Source organism: Pseudophryne corroboree, chromosome 1 (genome assembly GCF_028390025.1).
Source record: "Pseudophryne corroboree isolate aPseCor3 chromosome 1, aPseCor3.hap2, whole genome shotgun sequence".
NCBI classification, from domain to species: domain Eukaryota; kingdom Metazoa; phylum Chordata; class Amphibia; order Anura; family Myobatrachidae; genus Pseudophryne; species Pseudophryne corroboree.
Window position 1 is genome coordinate 1,095,962,247 of NC_086444.1, and position 20,240 is coordinate 1,095,982,486.

The 20,240-nt window shown below is 41.9% G+C and overlaps 1 long non-coding RNA gene across 2 annotated transcripts in view; it reads left to right on the forward strand.

The window, feature by feature from the left end:
* LOC134992810 (uncharacterized) overlaps window positions 1–20,240 on the forward strand; it is a 158,971-nt gene that overhangs the window by 18,945 nt on the left and 119,786 nt on the right. The gene's annotated exons all lie outside the window — the stretch shown is intronic.

A 20,240-nucleotide genomic window follows, 5' to 3' on the forward strand; every position in this document is an offset into this window, starting at 1 on the left:
ACCCCTATTTTCTGCATCAGGTCATGTATGTGTTCTTGTTTTCACATATTGTAACTAGTATCAGAAATATTTATAAAAATAGTTGCTTTAATTTAATATATAGTCTTTTGTCAGAAAGTCACAGTTTAATTGCACCTATTATTCTCTATAAGGGCATTTAGTTAATATCACTGATGCCCCCTGTAGGCCATGAAAAGATACTACAACTATCTCATAACCATGGGAATAACCTATTTTTAACCAGAACAGAAAACACTGCAACATATCTAATCTTAAAAACAGTGAAAGTGTCTCTTAAAACAAATATTGCTATATTAAGTAGGTACTTTTCCTAAAAAACCCATATAAACATAGCATATATTCCATGGCTAATATGTATGCTGTGTTTTATCATTATCCAGCCCCACTCTGATTCACAGCTTCTAAAATTTGCATTTTGGTTGTGTCACTGTGAGAATCCTTATAGACAAGAGAGGGAACCGAGTTAATGACAAATCTCTAACCAGCTGTTGTACCATTCAGCTTCAGTACTTCAGTTAATTAATCAGCACCTTGCTGAAAACTCTGGGGGAGACGCTTGTTAGAGTTTGGTAGCTGGCACAAAAATGCTTTTATTGAAATTACAAGAAGCACATTTTAAAAAAAAAATCTTCACAGTTTACAGAGGACAAAAAAAAAAAGGAATAAAGAAAGAAAAAAACCTGTCTGACATATGAATGCACACAGGAACGATCATTAATATTTCTGTGTACTAATGACGGATGCTCCCGCGAGGTGGTTAGAAGTTAAATGGCTTTGTTTACTGCTAATTTTGTTTGTTTCCCAAGGAAAACAGTCGTTTTTGACCTCACCGTGGCAGGGGTATTACCAGCCACCTAGAGAAGCCAATCTGTACACTGAAATAAAAACACGCTGCTCAACACTTGATTACTGCTATATAGAGGAGCAATTGTAATAGACCTTTTTTTTTCATTTAAAATATATGGCTACAGTTCTAAGTAATAGTACCAACACACAGACATTTCAAGCACTAAACTACCTTATATATTATTTACCAAATTCAATTAGAGGGGCAAACTAGTTGACCTAATCCACGTACCCCATGTTGGGTGGGATATGGGAGCCCGGCGGTCTGGTTGCCGGCGGTCACATGACCGACATTGGTATCCCAACAATTAGAATGCTGTCAGGGGAGGGGGTAATAAATTTATCCCTGCCCTAACCCACCTGTGGTGGAGGCTAGGGCTTAGAAAGTGGGGGTGGCGGCTAGGGCTAAGTCAAAAGGGGTGGCAGCTAGGGCTAAGACTCTGGGGCGGGGGTGCCTAAACCAATCCCCCTGGGCACTAACCCATCACCATGAAACCTTCGGGACCATCAGCATCCCAACCCCCGAAATACTGACCGCAACCTCCAGGTCTTATTGTTTTGTGAATGTTTTTCTCAAATGTATCCAAAGAAATTTTTTTAAATAAATAAAAAAAAATATATATATATTTTTTAAAAATCAATTAATAAATTCAGTCAAGGATAATTAAATTGTAAAATGAGTTTAAAAAACCTCAGTAGAGCAATGGGACCCAGGCGCAATAAGTGTCATATAGGCACAGAATACAAGAACAGGATGTCATAGGAGTCATTGATACATACTGTATGTTGAACTAACAAACTGTACAAATAGACTATATAGAAATCACATTAGAGAACATGTGATAAAATTAGCTTTGGTTTGTTTTCAATGACATGTTGACGAACATTTTTATGCATTGAATTATTTTATTTCATCATTATCATTTATTTATGATAATCACATTAGAGAACATGTGATAAAATGAGCTTTGGTTTGTTTTCAATGACATGTTGACGAACATTTTTATGCATAGAATTATTTTATTTCATCATTATCATTTATTTATATAGGTGTGGTATAGCTCATAGACAGTTAAAAGATAAGACAGTCATTAGTTAGACACTATATGGTCGACAGTCAAAAGTCAAACAGGGTCAAAGGTCAGACAGGGTAAAAAGTCAGTCAAAAGTCACACAGGGTCATAAGTCAGACAGAATTCTTTTTGTGTGCTTTTAAAAAAATGTAACCCAAATTTGGTGAAATTCGTCCTCTCGAGGGCTCGCTACGCTCACTACAACTCTACTAAAAGGTAATAGCTTGTGACATGGATAGTAAACGAGGCAAAAGTTGTAAAAAAACACTGAAGAAAAAAAAATTTTTTTTTGGGGTCTGACTTTTGACCCTGTCTGACTTTTGACTGTCTGACTTTTGACTGTCTGACTTTTGACCCTGTCTGACTTTTGACTGTCTAACTTTTGACCCTGTCTGACTTTTGACTCTGTCTGACTTTTGACTGTCGACCATATAGTGTCTAACTAATGACTGTCTATCTTTTAACTGTCTGTCTACAGACAGGAACCCATTTATATAGTGCCTCCATTTTACACAGTGCTGTACAGAAATTTTCATTGATATCAGTGCCTGCCCCATTGGAGCTTACATCCTCAATTCCCTAGCATACAAGCGCACACACATACAGTATACAATATTGTGTTCAACTTATAAGAATCCTGTAAACCTAAGGATACGTTTTTCACACACCTCACTGTTACTGTTGGTAAGAAATAGATTATATAGTATAATCACAGCATTCAGTTTTCCAGTAGGCTTTATATGGCAATGAGATACAGTATATACAGTACAGGGGTGGAATGTTCATAGACATTAAGGAGTTTTTCGGGTAGGCTGGTGGCCCCCACATGACCTCATGAGGCTGCCTAGGGGCAGAGGTGGGATAGCCCAGACACAAGTTCAGTGCTTCGGCATGGCATCTCTGTAGGCTGGGCTTGTAGTACTCAGCCATTTACACAGTCTCCCTCTATCTCTAACATCAGTAACATTCATTCCAATCATTTCCATTGTAAAATGGCACCTGAAATCATGAGTGAGGGACTTACATGCAATTCAAAACACGTGAGATATGGTTTTTACATCCAAGGTCCAATCTTGGAGTAATGCCCCAAACCGGGACTCTGTTCATCTCAGAACCCCAAAGTTCAATCGAACTGCTCATCTTGGCACTGGCTTCTACTGCTTCACCAGCCATACTCATGTGAAGTGGCCTAAGTCACTCAGCTATAACCATCAGCATGAAACTGGCTGGAGATGATGGAGAAACAATGTGCTGGATAAGCTGCTTGACAGTAAGGGTACAGAGTGGACACATGTATAGTGGGGTAGGGGGGCCCTAGACTGTGTGTGTAGTGGAACCTGCACAGATGATGAGTTTTGGGGTGCAGGTTGTAGATATGGGCGACCCTGTTATTACAGTATAATGTCATATGTCTTGTTACTGACAACGGGGCAAAGGCAATATTTATATGTGTCAGCAGAATTTGGACAGATATATTGTGTGAATTTTGCTCAGTAGCATCACTCAGTGACAGGAGCTGGGTGCTGCCCTGTGACATTATGTGCAGCACTCAGCTCCTGTCCCAGTGTAGGAGCCGGCAGTGCAGCCAGATGAGTCTCCGGGGCCATCCCAGCATCTCTGGGAATGCTGGGCACACCCCGTAGTGATGAACACAGGGTCAGGCCACAAGGCCATGCCTCCTTCCACAAAGACCACGCTTTCTTTTCTGGCACTTATCAGTAGGATGGGCTTGTCAGTGCAGCAAATGTCACTGATCCCAGTGATGCCCCTGTACTCCATCTACATGTGTGTCTCTGTCACTCTCGTGTCTCGATGTCCCCACTTGTATTTGTTCTCCAGTGTCTACCTATCTGAGTCTTTGTCTCCCCATGATTCAGAGCTGATACGGAAGCAGTTGTGGGTGTGTCCATTGGTGGTCACCTGTTTCGTGACTTTATGCAAATGCTACCTCAAAGTCCTTCCCTTGTTTACATCCGTACGTCTGAATGTGCACCAACTGAGACATCCACTGTCAGCGGCCGTAGATGCTGAATTACCGCACCACCGGTTGCACCATTGAAACTTGTACCTGCTCTATGGCATTTGCAGTTTCTTTGTCCTAGTGTGGTCTTTCATGTGAGTGGTTGTGTGTTTGTGTATGCCACAAATGTACTAAAATTGAGTGATTCAGCTCTGTCTCCACTTTACATATAAAAGATTGCGTGTTCTGCACAATAATCCAAATTTCAAATCAATAAGGTGAAAGAGCCCAGAGATGCCTGGAAACACCTATGTGTTAGACGCCTAATTCAATTATTACCCATTATCATAGTGATCACAAGTCACACAGCACTTTGCAATGAGAGACAGTGAGAGAATTGTGTTTCGTTATATAAGAGTTGATTACAGCTGTTATGATGAATGTACTTTAAGATTGTTTTAGAGGAGGCAAGAAAAACCTGTCGTGCCCCTCTGATTTATCCTTTTGTCTTTTTAGTCTCCAGCTACTCCAATATAGTAAATAGCGGATTTTCAATTAAACCCCTTCAATGTGGAATTCTCATTATCTCATTAGAGAATTGTTTTCCCTTTTCATTATATTCTTGTTTTACATGAATGAGTGTCAGTGGGATGTATGTGATGCTACTGTGCTCTTCGATTCAGAGGTGGACGCAAATGCTGTCTCTACTGCAATCGCGCATGCAGCGGATCTGAGAAAATATGCTAATGATGCTGCAGTGGGGATTTGTTCAGTGAAACACACACACAGTGTCTCTGAACCACCGCTTGCGTACAGAGATGTATCGTTGGTTGTACATTGGTCACACCTTCAATTATCTGCTTAGTAAGCCACTGGAGCCTTTGCAACGGTGTATGAATATGCAGTCTCATATAGTGTTCATTCTAGCAACCTGCACCTTTCAAATCCTGTGCAGTTCCTCTTTCCTGCCTGGGGTGTTGCTCTTTGCTGTGGTGCTTCTCACCACACTCTGATCTGTTACTCAGTGCTGTGATACAGACCTGTGTGTGCTGAGAAGCACCAGAGCAGAGAGCGACACCGCAGGCAGGAAAGAGGAACTGCACAGGATTTGAAAGGTGCAGGGTGCTAGAATGAACACTATCATACTCAGACATGCCTAGGAAAAGGTCATGACATGCCTGTGTTTCGGAAGCCCCCCATTACCTCCCCCAAGTAGTCACTGCCTGCCACTCGCTGTGTCTGCTGTAACTAATCAGTCTCTGCACATGCGCAGTGCAACTGTGGTGCATGAACAATCCAAAAGCCCCTCCACATATCTGCCACTGAAACTTTGAGTGCAATCTTCAAATGAAGATTCCAGTCTCCATTACTACAGTATATTCTGTAGGCCACTGTACAGAACATTTGGTTTTATCCCTTCCAGCATATCATCCCTCTTACAAATCCTTGTATCACCTGCAACAAGGCCTTCCTGTATAGCCCACAAGCAACATCATTAAGCTGGACCCAGGATTGATCCTTGATGTACCCCACTGGGTACCAGCCATCTATCTGAGCTACAACACTATGGGCCAGATTTAGAGGTGGATGCAGCGGCAATGTCAGACACAAGTGGACAATGTTTTAAGTCTGTGCATGCATCTGAATCAAACAGTTCAGTCATGCTGCGGAAAAAGATGCAGTCGCAGTGGATAGCGTCCACATATGTCCTCCACCCAAACCTTTATCCATTACACTATCTTTGAGTCAAATACAATAATTGTCAGTTTATGAAGTCCCCCATAGTGGGCTACCATATCAAAAGCCTTCATCAATTGGAAATAAGCCTTTGACCTGTTTATGCACTCAAGGTCTGATTTTGATTTGGGAATAAAGTAAGAAAGAGCAAGTAACTCTGCACCTGGACAAACCATCCTGCACTGCAAGGGGAGCAAATACATACATTTGTTTGCATGCAGGGTAAATAATAGACACAACATGGTTTTGTACACTTCTGTACCCCCATTTCGTTGTTCACTGGATGGACACAGAGTCCCAATGGTGGACTGAACCTTTAAACTTCATGAGCTGCGAGGAGTCCATGAGAAAACAGCAAAATAAGGGATTCATGGACACCCGTTGATTCCACAGTGTTCGCAGAATCAGTGAGTTTCCGCACAGTAATTCCCCATTTTAGGTGCGGGAAAAAGGCTAGGTAATTGAATAGCCTTTCCAGCACCACAGGGATTTTAGCCAGCAATTAAGCTGCGCTAATTGAATATGCTAATTGAATATGCTAGGCGAGGAGACATTTATATGTGCGTCAGTGTGAATGTAGTATGACTAGAGCCATCAATTTCTTTCCCTACTATTATCATGTACAGCCTAATTCTAGACATGGGGTGCTACCATGCCGAGATTTGTAGTGCCACACAGAAACAAAAGAATGTGCAGTTGTACACTCTAAACACTGGCAATCAGAACAATTACAGGTTGAGTATCCCTTATCCAAAATGCTTGGGACCAGAAGTATTTTGGCTATCGGATTTTTCCGTATTTTGGAATAATTGCATACCATAATGAGATATCATGGCGATGAGACCCAAGTCTAAGCACAGAATGCATTTATGTTTTATATACACCTTATACACACAGCCTGAAGGTCATTTTAGCCGATATGTTTAATAACTTTGTACATTAAACAAAGTGTCTGTACATTCACACATTTCATTTATGTTTCATATACACCTTATACACACAGCCTGAAGGTCATTTAATACAATATTTTTAATAACTCTTTGCATTAAACAAAGTTTGCTTACATTGTGCCATCAGAAAACAAAGGTTTCACTATCTCACTCTCACTCAAAAATTCTGTATTTCAGAATATTTGGATATGGGATACTCAACCTGTATAATAAACTCTGAAATTTAACATGCAATTTAAAAAATATAGGCCTACCTACCAAAGCCATTTGACCTCATCAGGTGGGTCCCTAACATTCATAAGGTTCAAGTCCAGAGCACAGGAAATCCCCCCCTCCTCGGGCCAGCACAACCCACCCACCCCAAGTCATCACACTAATGAGAAGTAGCAGCTCAGTACTAAAGGTGTTACATACTTGAGAAGTAGTAGTTAGATGGTAGTATCTATCTATCTATCTATCTATCTATCTATCTATCTATCTATCTATCTATCTATCTATCTATCTATCTAGCTATCTGTCTAGTGTCGGACTGGGTCATGAAGGGCCCACTGGGGGAATGCAGTGATAGGGGCCCATATTTAGGGGTGTGGTCAGCCTACAAAGGGGGTTTGACCAACCCCCACAGAGGCTGGAAATACACAATTGTCTTGTGCAGTGTAATGCAACATATCTACCATGTATAATACAAGTACACAGTCTGGAACCTGATCTCTAGAGGAAGGAGTGGGCCCTCAGGCAGCGGGGACTACCGGTGGTTTCCCCTGTCCCCCTGTAGGCCAGTCCGACCCTGTATCTATCCCCACCCCATAATTTAATGAAAAGAGAATGCCCTTCCAAATACAGATGTGTTGTTTTACTGTATATAAAAGCTACACTCCAATCCTTGCCTAATTAATATTCATGTATCAGTGCCGGACACATTAGATTCACCCGTTTATATGTGTTTCAGTGTGAATGTAGTATGACCAGTGCCATCAAGCTCAAAGGTTCCACTCAGCAACAGGTGACCAGTCACACAGTTTCCAGATCTGTACAAGGCTCACCGAGGTGTCATATTTTACTGCTGTCTATGAGCAACATTCTTATTTGTCCTCCCGGGAATTGGAGAATGAGCACCCAAACCAGGCAATATCAGATAAGATAGAATAGAAAGCAACTAAATAAATAAATATCAACCCACAAGAAAAGTTGCCATCTCTATTCTGATATTTCATTTCTGTTCCATGACAGTGTGTGAATCTGGGGAAACAAAGCGCCTTTTGTGTGTATAAAGAAATGCTATGAATTTTTATTACACACAATTAAAATGAATGGAAAGAGTAATCACATAAACTGTATCAGCGTACATCTGCAGAGGTAAGAAATTCTTCTGGTAATTGCAACTACAGTGAGAACAACATCCACCATAATAGACATAAATAGGAAGAAACCTGATTATTTCATGGTCAATTCCGGTTTGTTGTGACAGAATCATGTTTGAATGTATGAGATACATAACAGCATACAACATTTATACTCTGTCTGTGTGCCCTCCAATCCTCAATATTGCAAATGTTCCTTAACATTCTGATTCTCTGGAGCAAGAAAATACTTTTATCTGTCACATACATATGCATAAACCAAAAAAAATAAAAAAAATAAATAAAGTTCCCTCTGTATATTATCTATTCTCTGTTATTATTTGCACAAAGCGTGGTGCTTTTCTTCCCCTCAGTAAACATACTTTAATAACTCAGATGATCAAAAATTGATGAAGCCTGTTATGTTCTGAGAACGCTGCGCTTGTGAATGAGTGACATTTTATAGCCTGCGCTGCAATTGAATAAAGCGCGACTGTCCTGCATTTGACAGCATTCAAGTTTGGTTGGCCTTTTCCGAGTACTTAAGATGTGACTCTTTTCTGTGTTCTTGTGTAATGGCTTTCCTATGAATGCATGCAGTGATTGACAGAATCTTATCATTTAACAGACAGCCAACAAAAGATGCACCGCCTGTTTAAAACTACTGTCCAAGCCGGTGCCAGGCAACTAATTCCGATTCGCGGGTCCAAGCCATTAATTGATTATGATATTTTTGTGTGTGTGTGTTGCAGGTTAAACAAAATAGTCTTCTGATCTAATTAGCAAAATTGTTTTCAGCGGTAAACACTCCAACATCAGTGTTCTCTATATAGCCTTTGATATTCAGAAAACTAATAATCCTATTTGTCAGACAACAGCTTTTAGCAGATATTCTGATAGCACAGTTAACATAATGGCATTGGGTCTCATGTTAGATGCATGGGGCAAACTATTTATAAACCACTAATTAATTTAGTGCTCAGAGTTGCCAGTAATAGGCTTTGTAGTACGAAGGAATATGCGCATGAAAATCGTTTACTTCTATTTTTAGCCATTAGTGCTTTGTGCATAATAGACAGCTCAGGCTCAATAATTGTCTCCCCAAAAGACATAAGTGTGTGCGGTTGTGAGACAGGCAACCTGCTTCCTGCAGCTGTTGTTGGGTTGGTGCTTTCTTCATAATGTTCAGCAAAAGACAGTGATCAGGGTTTTATCTCTATCCTGTTAGAGATCAGTTATTTATCTAGGTAATTTTCCTGTTTTAGTGGTCTTTTAATTGACTTGTTGCATTAATTAGGGTTATTGCTGTTCCTCCACAATCTATCTTATACCCCTTTCATATACCAGCCCTGGGTAATTGCCGGGTCTAGCACACCGGCAAATTCCCAGATCTGAGCTCCATGACCCTGGTCGGGAGAAGGGTAGCGCATTCACCTAATGTCGTTCGAATTCAGACATACCAAAATCCCGTGTTGATGAGCATTCACGTGCATAAACCCAGGATTTTGATGCATGTCTGAAAGGGGTCCTAGGGCTGCTGGGGCATTAGGTGAGCCCAGGTACGTGGGAGGGGTCTACTGATTGGGGTGTGGCTATGCAAATTCCTGGTATACATTCTTGCATTGTGAGCCATGGGGACATTGATGCAGCATCTCAGAGAGGTGTGGTTATGCCAATTCAGTACCTTGGGGCCCAGCGTAGGAATTTGTACCTGACCCCCTCTTGGCACTTACTCTTACTTCCCAGGAACAAGTAACTAGCAGTGTTTGTAAATACCAACTGGCCCATGTTGATGGACTCTCAATTTGAATGAATTTTGATATCTTTCATAAAACAATAACCTAGACAGATTACTGTACCATCTAGGTGCTAATGCAGAGTTGAACGCAAGTCCATATGTATAGCATTTCTTGCATGTTTTGCACTGTGCATGCTCCAGAGCCAAGTGTACCCAACTGTGGATGGTTCGTATGCATTTCAGATGCATCTCCATTTGTGACTGAGTAGGCGTAACTGCGCTGTAATGAGGCATACTCACCTAGAAGGTTCAAATAGGGTGTGACTGTAGAATTACAGGCTAGGCAGAGTTATGCCTGTTCGGAAATACAGTATGCCTGCTATCAGTTAGATCTTTTTTGCCAAGGATAGTGTTGCTTCTAGTGCGCCCTATGAGGTGTGAAACCTTGAATTGACAGATCAGTGGTTTTGATCTGGTTGCTTAGCATCTAGGCTGAGCAAAGAGATCTGACTATGGGAGGCAGCTTTAGATACTGTACCTGTGTAACAAAATATTGTCTTTGAACTGACTACAGAAATATATTGATTTTATCTGATTAAAGGAGTTGCTAAGTACTAGTTTTCAGTGCTCCTGTCATACAACTGGTGATACAACCAGCAGATATGCCACCAAATATCTTTTTATCATACTTATTGGAACATGTGCCATGTCATTGTGGCTCATAGTGACCACCGACCTCTGTAGACCACAAACGCCTTGAAATTCAGGAAAACAAATTTCCAAACCAGTTACCTCTGGATGGATATTTATACATAACAGAGGGGAGAATGAAATAGAAATGTCCACATGCTCATTGGTTTAGGCCATTCTAGATTTTTCTTAAATATTACTTTTAAGCATGGTCTAAACCAGTGGTTCCCAAACTCAGTCCTCAAGGACCCCCAACAGGTCACATTTTCCAGGTCACCTAGAAGAGCACAGGTGTAGTCATTACTTACTGACACATTTTAAAAGATCCACAGGTGGAGCTAATTATTTCGATCCTGTGACGAGACCTGGAAAACCTGAACTGTTGGGGGTCCTTGAGGACGAAGGTTGGAAACCACTGGTCTATACAATTAAGTTGAGCGACTTGTAGTCCGATGTTCTATACTCCTAAACAGGAACCTCTGACTTAGGGCAATAATTGTGGCACAGTGGTTAGCATTGCTAATTCACAGCAGTGGGGTCATGAGTTTAATTCTACCTTGTTTGTGCAGAGTTTGTATGATCTCTCTGTGTTTGCAGAGACCTGCTGTGGTGCTAGTGGAAACATCAGTGTCAATTTCTAGGGTTTTTATAAAACTTCTACATACAGTACGGAATAATTACAATGTCCTCCAATTAACGATCAGCAGAACGTGTTGACTCTATAAATAACTTTAATCCTAGTGTTACATTACAGTAATAGAATCACTTGGTTTCTGTTTATTGCCTATCATGGTCGAATTGGTTGATGTTGATATTAAACTATGGTCTATCACAGTGATGGCTAACCTTAACACTCCAGCTGTTGTTGAACTACACATCCCAGCATGCCCTGCTACAGTTTTGCTATTTGGCCATGCTAAAACTGATGCAGAGCATGCTGGGATGTGTAGTTCAACAATAACTGGAGTGTCAAGGTTAGCCATCACTGGTCTATCAGATCACCCACTCATGCAGCAACATTTGGTCCAGTCCATGAATCATGCACTATTTCTGTTACTGTACATGCACAGTCCTATTTAATGCCAAGAAAGGATTATTCTCCCAAGAGACATTATTTGACATCATTTAAGTGGCTATGTAGAAGATAAATGGGGAGGGATGTACAGTATTCTGGCACACAGCTCATCAGTTGCAGAGTTTTAGCAATTTGTGGACTTGCAGCTACCAGAAAGCTGGGCAGCACTCTGCACATACAGCACTCTGATACAGAGATGAACGCAACTAGGCTCTGCGGATGTTTCCTGCATATTCTTGCTCTGCACATGCTCTGTAGCTGTATGTGTATAAGTAGAGGCTATGCAGAGTCATACCCATCTCCACTTGCGGCTGGAGCGGCGTAACGTTGTGATAACAGGACATTGGCGGGATGTGCTAAACGGAAAATGTGGTAAACCCCCATTTACAGCATTTTCTGAATTTACTAACCCCTGGCCGCCAGGACAGCGCTGCAGAGGGGATAACCCATAAAAGCCTTTGGGCTTCTCTCCACAGCGCTGTTACGAGCAGGATCCGACTGGATCTCTCCCAGTATGGCCCGCGACTGACCCCGTCATTCTGCGCGTACACTGAACCACTCCCAGGGCCCGAAACCCGGAAATCAGGGAGCTGCCTAAGATCACTTATCGGAAGAACTGTCCTTCACAATGTTAATTGCATATGTAAGTACATATGTGATTAGCATCACGACGATGGGCGCCGATGTCACTTAGTACATCCCCCCCAAAGTCACATCAGCAAAGGTCAGTGAGGGTGCATCAGCAGAATTATGGGTTATACACAGTTGTGCATACATGTAGCTATACCTGTTTTCAGATGACATTTGGCAGCAAGAACAGGGCTTGTCCTAGTGTACATTGATAATGATGATGACAGCTAGGAGACCAGGTCAGGGCGGTCCGATCACAGGGATGCGTACAACACATAACAAACAAAATAGCAGCGCTAGAATTAAAAAATTAGATGTGAATTCAACACAACAATATATATCACTAGGAACAAATGGAGATGAATGGACTGAAAAGAAAAGGTACCAAATTATTTATTAACATGGATGATTAAAAGTGCACAGCATTGCCGAAGCAATATAAAATTGGTAAATGATAATAAAATCAATATACAGATCACCGGGGAGCTATTTTGTGTATGTCCGTTCCTTAATTAGTGTGGACGTCAGATGATTGGATCAGAATAAACAATGGAACTGGTGGCACAGTTCTGTTGGTGATAGTTACCACAATAATTACCGCTGGAGGAAAGGAGTCATCTGAATAACGTCCCTTTATATGGATGGGATCTTTGGGGTCCTTAGTCCTCACCAGGTTGCGGATTCCTCACTGCTGAGTTGGTAATTGCGGTGTCATCAATGTGCTGGAATGGATCATCTGATCATCTGGTAGTAGTAGTCCACTAAAGGTCCGGATATGTCTCATACAGCTTCCCAATAGTAGGTGATCGGAAATGCCTAACGCGTTTCGCTGCAGAGCCTGCAGCTTTTTCAAAGGCCTTTGAAAAAGCTGCAGGCTCTGCAGCGAAACGCGTTCCAGCACATTGATGACACCGCAATTACCAACTCAGCAGTGAGGAATCCGCAACCTGGTGAGGACTAAGGACCCCAAAGATCCCATCCATATAAAGGGACGTTATTCAGAGGACTCCTTTCCTCCAGCAGTAATTATTGTGGTAACTATCACCAACAGAACTGTGCCACCAGTTCCATTGTTTATTCTGATCCAATCATCTGACGTCCACACTAATTAAGGAACGGACATACACAAAATAGCTCCCCGGTGATCTGTATATTGATTTTATTATCATTTACCAATTTTATATTGCTTCGGCAATGCTGTGCACTTTTAATCATCCATGTTAATAAATAATTTGGTACCTTTTCTTTTCAGTCCATTCATCTCCATTTGTTCCTAGTGATATATATTGTTGTGTTGAATTCACATCTAATTTTTTGATTCTAGCGCTGCTATTTTGTTTGTTATTTGTTGTTTCTTTAATCGCAGGATTGACTAGTCTTGCTTGTGTGGCAGCTGCTCAAAATTAGCACAGCAGCCCTTCTTGCGCCTGATTTAACCCCGGTTAAACTCCCCCTTATGCGTACAACACAGCCTATATTGGAATATACACAATTACTGTGCCCCCTGTAGTATTGGTGATTTTACCCCCCAACAACACTGCAATGCTTCAGCTAGTTCAGCTATCTACCTATTACATAGCTAATTGATGCAATGCATTGCTAGCTCACCCATTTGTAAAGTTCTTGTCTACATTACACGAGAAGCACAAATACTGCACACGGTCCAGAATGAACACATTTAGCTATAAATAACAACAAGCCATCTTAGCCAGCATCGCCTTCCATAGCCTTTCCAGTTCCCTGTCTGTCTCTCCATCCTATCTGTCTAGGCAGAGCTGCGGCATTCCTTCCTGAAAGCCTCTCTCAAGGTGGCCAGCCTTTTCTGTAAGAGACCATTTTTTTTTTCAAGCTTGTCATATGTTTAGAAGGTTTTGAGAAATGGTCAGGAAATGCAGAGAATCCTATCAATCGAGTTCCACTATCCCTATCTGCATTAAGAGCAGTCACAGACAAGCCGACCTTTGCTATCTTCCTCTAAATATAGCAATTGTAACTTGAAAACAATATTGACTTTCTAAGTAAAATTATGTATTATGTACTGTGGTGTGCGCCGGCTGCTGCTTTATGTAGCCAGAGTGGGCAGATCTCCAAGCTGGTGTCTATTTCACTGTAGATAACAAGACGCACAATATATCTTCCCATTTTGCTTTTTGAGCTAATGAGGTTGCTTGCTGTATACAAAATATAGTGCTGTATATCTTACAAGCAGATTTCCTCTACAGTTCAGTTTTTATCTTGCTGAACGCTTTGATACATTTATATGAAATACATACGTTTTGGCTCCATAACAAACACAAATCTGTAATTGAATTGCCTATATTATTAAAATGTACAATGATTTAATGGAATATCTCTGCAGTGCTTCTCAATTCAAATGCATCGGAGGATTCCCAGCTATGACACACAGCGAGCATAATGTAAGCCTCTGCTACAGCCACTGAACTTTAAACAAGAAAAAAAATGACATTAACTGTGTTATACTGTAGGATAAACAAATAGAAAAGGGATGAATAAGCTTTGTTTCATTGAGATGTACACTGATTAGTTTCTTTTTACAAAGTGCAGAAATAATGGTCTTACATCATGAGCAGGATACATACAATATCCAGGCTGACGGAATGTCGGTGGTCATGTGACCAACACTGACCTGAGCCTAACCCTAAGGCTCCCCGATACTGCCTAATCCTAGACCCCCCTTCTCGCAGCCTATCCCTAACTCTCCCACCCCTGCCCCTGCAGTCTAACCCTAACTTTGCCCAGGGGTTTCTAACCCTAACACCCCTCCACCCCTCCCCCCCCCGCCCGCAGTCTAACCTTGACCCTACCTTCCCCATAGACTAACCCCAACCCTGCCCCCGCAGCCTACACCTAACACACACACACCTACCGTGGCTTACCAATAAGGAATCCTGGTAGAGGTCATTTGGGATTCCGGCATTCAGGATACCGGCATTAGCATTTCTATCCGTGTTGGGTTGCCGGCGTCAGCATTCCGAGCAGTGTCAGCATTCTGGCAGCTGGGATGCCGAACATCGGCATCCTGAATGAATCCCTCATGAGCATGCCTAACATTGTTAAGATTTGGAATGATTTTGAATGATTTAAGAAATAAAACACAGGCAACATGTTTCCCTTACAATTTATATCCAGCTCATGTACTAAGTAACATGGGCTGGCTAGCATGAATTACCAGATACACAGTGAGGTGTACCCCTTTTCATGGAAACCAAACCAGATCCTGGGCATGACACACTGTTTTTAACATAGAAGTCTCCAAAAATATTCTCTACGAAACATAACTCATCCAGAAGTGAAAACGACACGGGCTTTTCTAAGCCAAGGGCAGTTCATTTGGACTTCACTGGTGACAGCTACAGTAGGCTACCCTTACTGGAAATGTGGCAAGAATATCTATGCTTGTTAAACCATGGTACAAAGTGTGCAGTGTGACATCCAACTGTGCCACAGAGGGCACTAATACGCACTGGGTCGGACCCACTGCCTCCACCGCACATGTGATGTCATGATGGTACAGAACAAACAAGCAGAGCATCTACAGAAGCACCCGGAGGTCTCTTAGACTGCTCTTTAGGCTGCTGGGTACTCTTCCAGGCCAAGCACAGGTGCCACCCCATCTACACTGAGCACAGTGTGGCAGCAAATCTCGCACACTGCTGTTTATTGCACTGACACCGATAATTGACCAATTCTTGTGTTTTACAGCATTCACCATATGTGTCGTCCCCTACTAGACCATGCAATGGAGCTAAAGAATGTAGGTAATCATCCTGGTATTTCTAATTTTAGTACTAAGTAATTAGCAAAAAGTCCACTTCAGCATTAGGGGGAAATTCAATTGTTTGAAAAGTCAGTTGGTGTCTGTTTTTTCCTATCTATTAGATAGCAAAAAACAGACACCCAACTGACTTTTCAAACAATTGAATATCCCCCTTAGTGTCATAGCAAGAAGAGCCCCTTATAGGAGCCTATATATAGCAATCCACATTTTCTTCACAGTTGTGATGAGAGGATATCAACTATGGGCACGATTCAATTAACAGAGAGTTGAATAACGCAGGTAATTGCACAATGGTAAGTCGGAGAATGCCCGTTCTCCTGGACTAAACAGTGTTTTGTCGGGAGAACCAGCATTCTCTGACTTAAGTGTCCAGCGTGATGCTGTTTCCACTGCGCTAAGGTCAGAAATCAGCATCCTGCCAGCACTTTTGTCGGATTTCTGCTTGCACCTCTCCAGGGGTGTGAGAAGAAATCCAGTCATCAGATGTCTCTGTATTGAATAGCCCCGGGCACTAATTCCAGGCGCTATTCAATGCTCTTCTAATTGAATCGTGCCTTATATTTGCAAAATTAAAATGAAGATGTTCCTTCGAATTTAGAAATCTTGTCTTGCCGGGACACTGCTATCACTTTGCTTTCAGGTACAGAGCTGACGAGTGTAATACCCAAGGGCCAGCATTCCTGAGCATAGCAAATCTGACAATTAGCAGCCCCTATAGAAAGCCATAGCTTTAGCATCAGAAATGGAGGGAATGCTCCAATATCTGCAGTGGTCCACCCTTCTTACTATAGATTGTATTTTTATTTTATATATTTTTTTTATTTATTTATTTTTTTTTTTTTTTTTTTTTTTTTGGGGGGGGGGTATTTCCAGAGAAGTGTGCCCCAGTGCCCCATAGCCTACTGCTAAGAAGTGAGCAGCTTTTCATGCGTTGGGTTGTAGAAGTCTACACGGGACAGATCATCAGCTGCTCTGCCTGTCGTCCTGCTCTCCCCCCTGTGTGTATCTCTGTTGTGTCTAGGTTACCTACCTGATATAACAAGGCCAGTCTCTGGTTTTCTCTTTTTTTTCTCTCTCAAAGTTTAGCACCAGATATCATTTTATAGTTGGGATGGTTCTGTCACAGAGCCAAATATAGTGACACTGCCTAGTACAAATCATCCACTCCTGCTAGACCATATGCGTCCCCAGCTAGTCCCACATCAATTTATTTTTCTATGTCCCATAACACATTATTCCTTACTAATGAAAAAATAGTCTTGAAGTATGTGTTATGCATAGAAATAGACTAATTTTGGCCCCCACAACCTCTAGGCATTGGTGCTTGTGCCTGGTGATATTTGTGCACCTCCATCTGTGAATGCTTCTAGCTTTTTGCAGTTCATCAAACATTATCAGAAGAATTTGGAGGGGACTGAGGAGAAAATGCAATCATTTAAAAGGCAAAACAGACCAACTTGGTTTTTCCTTTGAAATTATTCACACTTCAAAAAATTTGGGCAGACTCACTGGAATGTGCTTCATACACTATATGCAGTGGCATATCTACAGTATAATGGGTGCAGTGTGTGTGGTGAACACAGGACCCCTGGGTCCAGGGGGGCCCATACCGCACATCCTGCACCCATTTTTTCAGTACTCACCTCTCTGGAGTCCCTTGCCAGCAGCACAGTGCTGCACAAATCACCGGGAAAATGGCTCTGCAGACATTTTCCTAGCATTTTGTGCATGCGCAGTAGGAAAATCACTGGGAAAATGGCCGCCGCACTATTTTCCCGGAGACCTGCACATGCACACTAGACTCTGGGACATTGCTAGGGTCTTCTAGTGACCCTAGTGCTCAGAGTCTCTGTGCTGCTGGCTAGAGAGGAGGGGGCCCAGATGGAAACTGCATACTGGCTTCCTCCACCGCCAATGACTATGGCTGCTGTATTGGATGGGAGAGCCTTAACTATAGCGGTGTGTGATCAGAGCCATCACTCAGAGCATAGGGCATTGGAGTTGGAACCGTCGCTGTCCATGGCACCTGCATTTGGCTTGCAGGGTGCCTTGAATATGTGTGTGTGTGTGTGTGTGTGTGTGTGTGTGTGCGCGTGCGCGTGTGTGCTTGCGTGCGTGTATGTATGAATTATATAGTGATCCTTATAATGGAATTGTCTGACTGCACATTGCTTAGTAAAATGTCGATGCTATAATAATAATAATAATAATAATAACAACAACAACAACAGATAATAATAATAATAATAATAATAATAGTAATAATAGTAACATTCTCCTCTGCAGCTGTGACATGTTATAACTTATAGACCACAAGAGTACCTGACTCACAGTATCAGTGCACTGACGGTACCTGGATAACACAGGACTTACTGATAAGGTTAGGGGAATGTCTCATCTACTATAGAATTGACTTGAAGCTATGAGCTTTACTGCAACTTCAGTTCAATATAGAGCCAGCCGTTAAATAAAGGGTTATTGTGGAATATTTTCAACCCCTGCCGCTTTATGATGGATTAACTATTCCATCCAACCTGAAGAAATCTTTAAAATACATTGCGAACTAGCAGCAAATGTTTACACAGCTTCACATTGTGCCAAGCTTGATAAACAGACCTCTATGTATTGAGAACCTTAAACTGTATATTTTAAACATTGTTGTAGATATGCAAAACATCACTTGTGTAATAACGAGGAGACTGTAAGGCAGAGATTTTTGTTGTCTACTTACTGCATTAATATAACAGTTATGAAGGATGACTAGGATTAGCAAGTAATCCGCCATCAATGATACTGGCATTCCTGAAATGTGCATTTCTCTGAAATCTATCCACATTCAGCTGTTTAATAGAGCCTAATGGGTCTGGAGAGGTTAGACTAAATGTAGTTTGCGGTGCTTTCTGTTATCTCAGGGAATGGGAAGCAGTGGTGGGCCGAGGGCAGAGGAGAAATATTGGGGTAATTAAATCCTTCCCCCAGTGGCAAACGCAGGATTTCTAGAGAGGGGTTTCCAAATGTAGATCACAATCTCCGAATCTGCTGAACATTGGAGTAAGTGCGGGAGACTGGGGGAGTGGTAAAAGAACCTAACGACCCTGGACATTAATGTACACATTCGTCTTTTTATACACTGGATACTGTATGAAATACATTATTAATATTTAAAACTTTAGATGGTTTATAGTATGGGCTGTATCAAACAATTAAATTATATAAAGAAGTGGTTAGGAAAAGGTTATACTAACTATAAAAGGTTAAACAAACTATTAAGTACACAACTATAGTAGAACCATTACTGCAATTTCTAAGCACACATTCTCCCACCTCATGGTAAGCTCCTGTCTCTTCTTCCTGGTAGCTACTCTCTAGTCCAGAGCACTGATTGAGGACTCAGATCCTCACATAGAGCAAACTTGGTAGAATAAGATGCTACCACTGGGCATGTGCAGCAGGTATGCTCTGTTCCATAACCTGCATGATGTGGCAGCAGCTCTAGTAATCATATTATACTGTATACTATTGCTATTATTGTCATAATTTGAGACACTTGCCAAGAGGAGGGGGGTTTCCAGGCAACCAGAAACCCCCCCTGCGTTTGCCTATGACCCCCCATCCCTTTTCCCAGCCATATCAACAGAGCATGTTGCTCTGAATTTACGTTCAAATCTGGTGATCTGATCATGTGATGGGCCAGAGGTTGAAAGGAATTGCATCCTGTGCGCTGGAGCAGGGAGTGTGAAACCAGAGGGAGAGAGAGAGGAGAGAGGGAGAGAGGGGATAGAGAAAGAGAAGATGAGAGACAGAGGGGGAGAAAAAGAGAGAGATAGAGAAACTGAGTTGGAAATGCAGCAGAATATGACACAGAAGGTAAAATGACGATGGCAGAGATGAATTGTTACTGCATTTACCTTCAGAATATTTTTGTAAACACACTAGATAGCCCAACTGTCTGGACTTTGGAGCAACAATCTCAATTTGAGGACCTCCAGAAGCGGGTGTTTATAGGTAGATAGGTGTGGGGTTTGGGCAGACCTGGTCAGAGAGAGTGGATCAGGGGCTGGGTCTATTTTGTCTATGATGTGATGAGGTTAGTATGATTGGTACCCCCCCCCATCCTGCCCAGTCCCCCAAGAAATACAAATACAAACCTTGCATGATTGGTACCCCCCCCCCCACCCCCCACCCAGTCCCCCAAGAAATACAAATACAAACTTTCCAATACAAACAATAATTTCAGATTCATCACAAGTGGTAATGTTAGCCAAGGAACTGCAAAAGCTATGATAATGTATCCTCAGGAACTGCTGAGGGTATGACTAGAGTAGACACAGAGGCCTAGTGGAACCTTGTCAATTTCAGCTTAGGCCAACCATTTTATGAA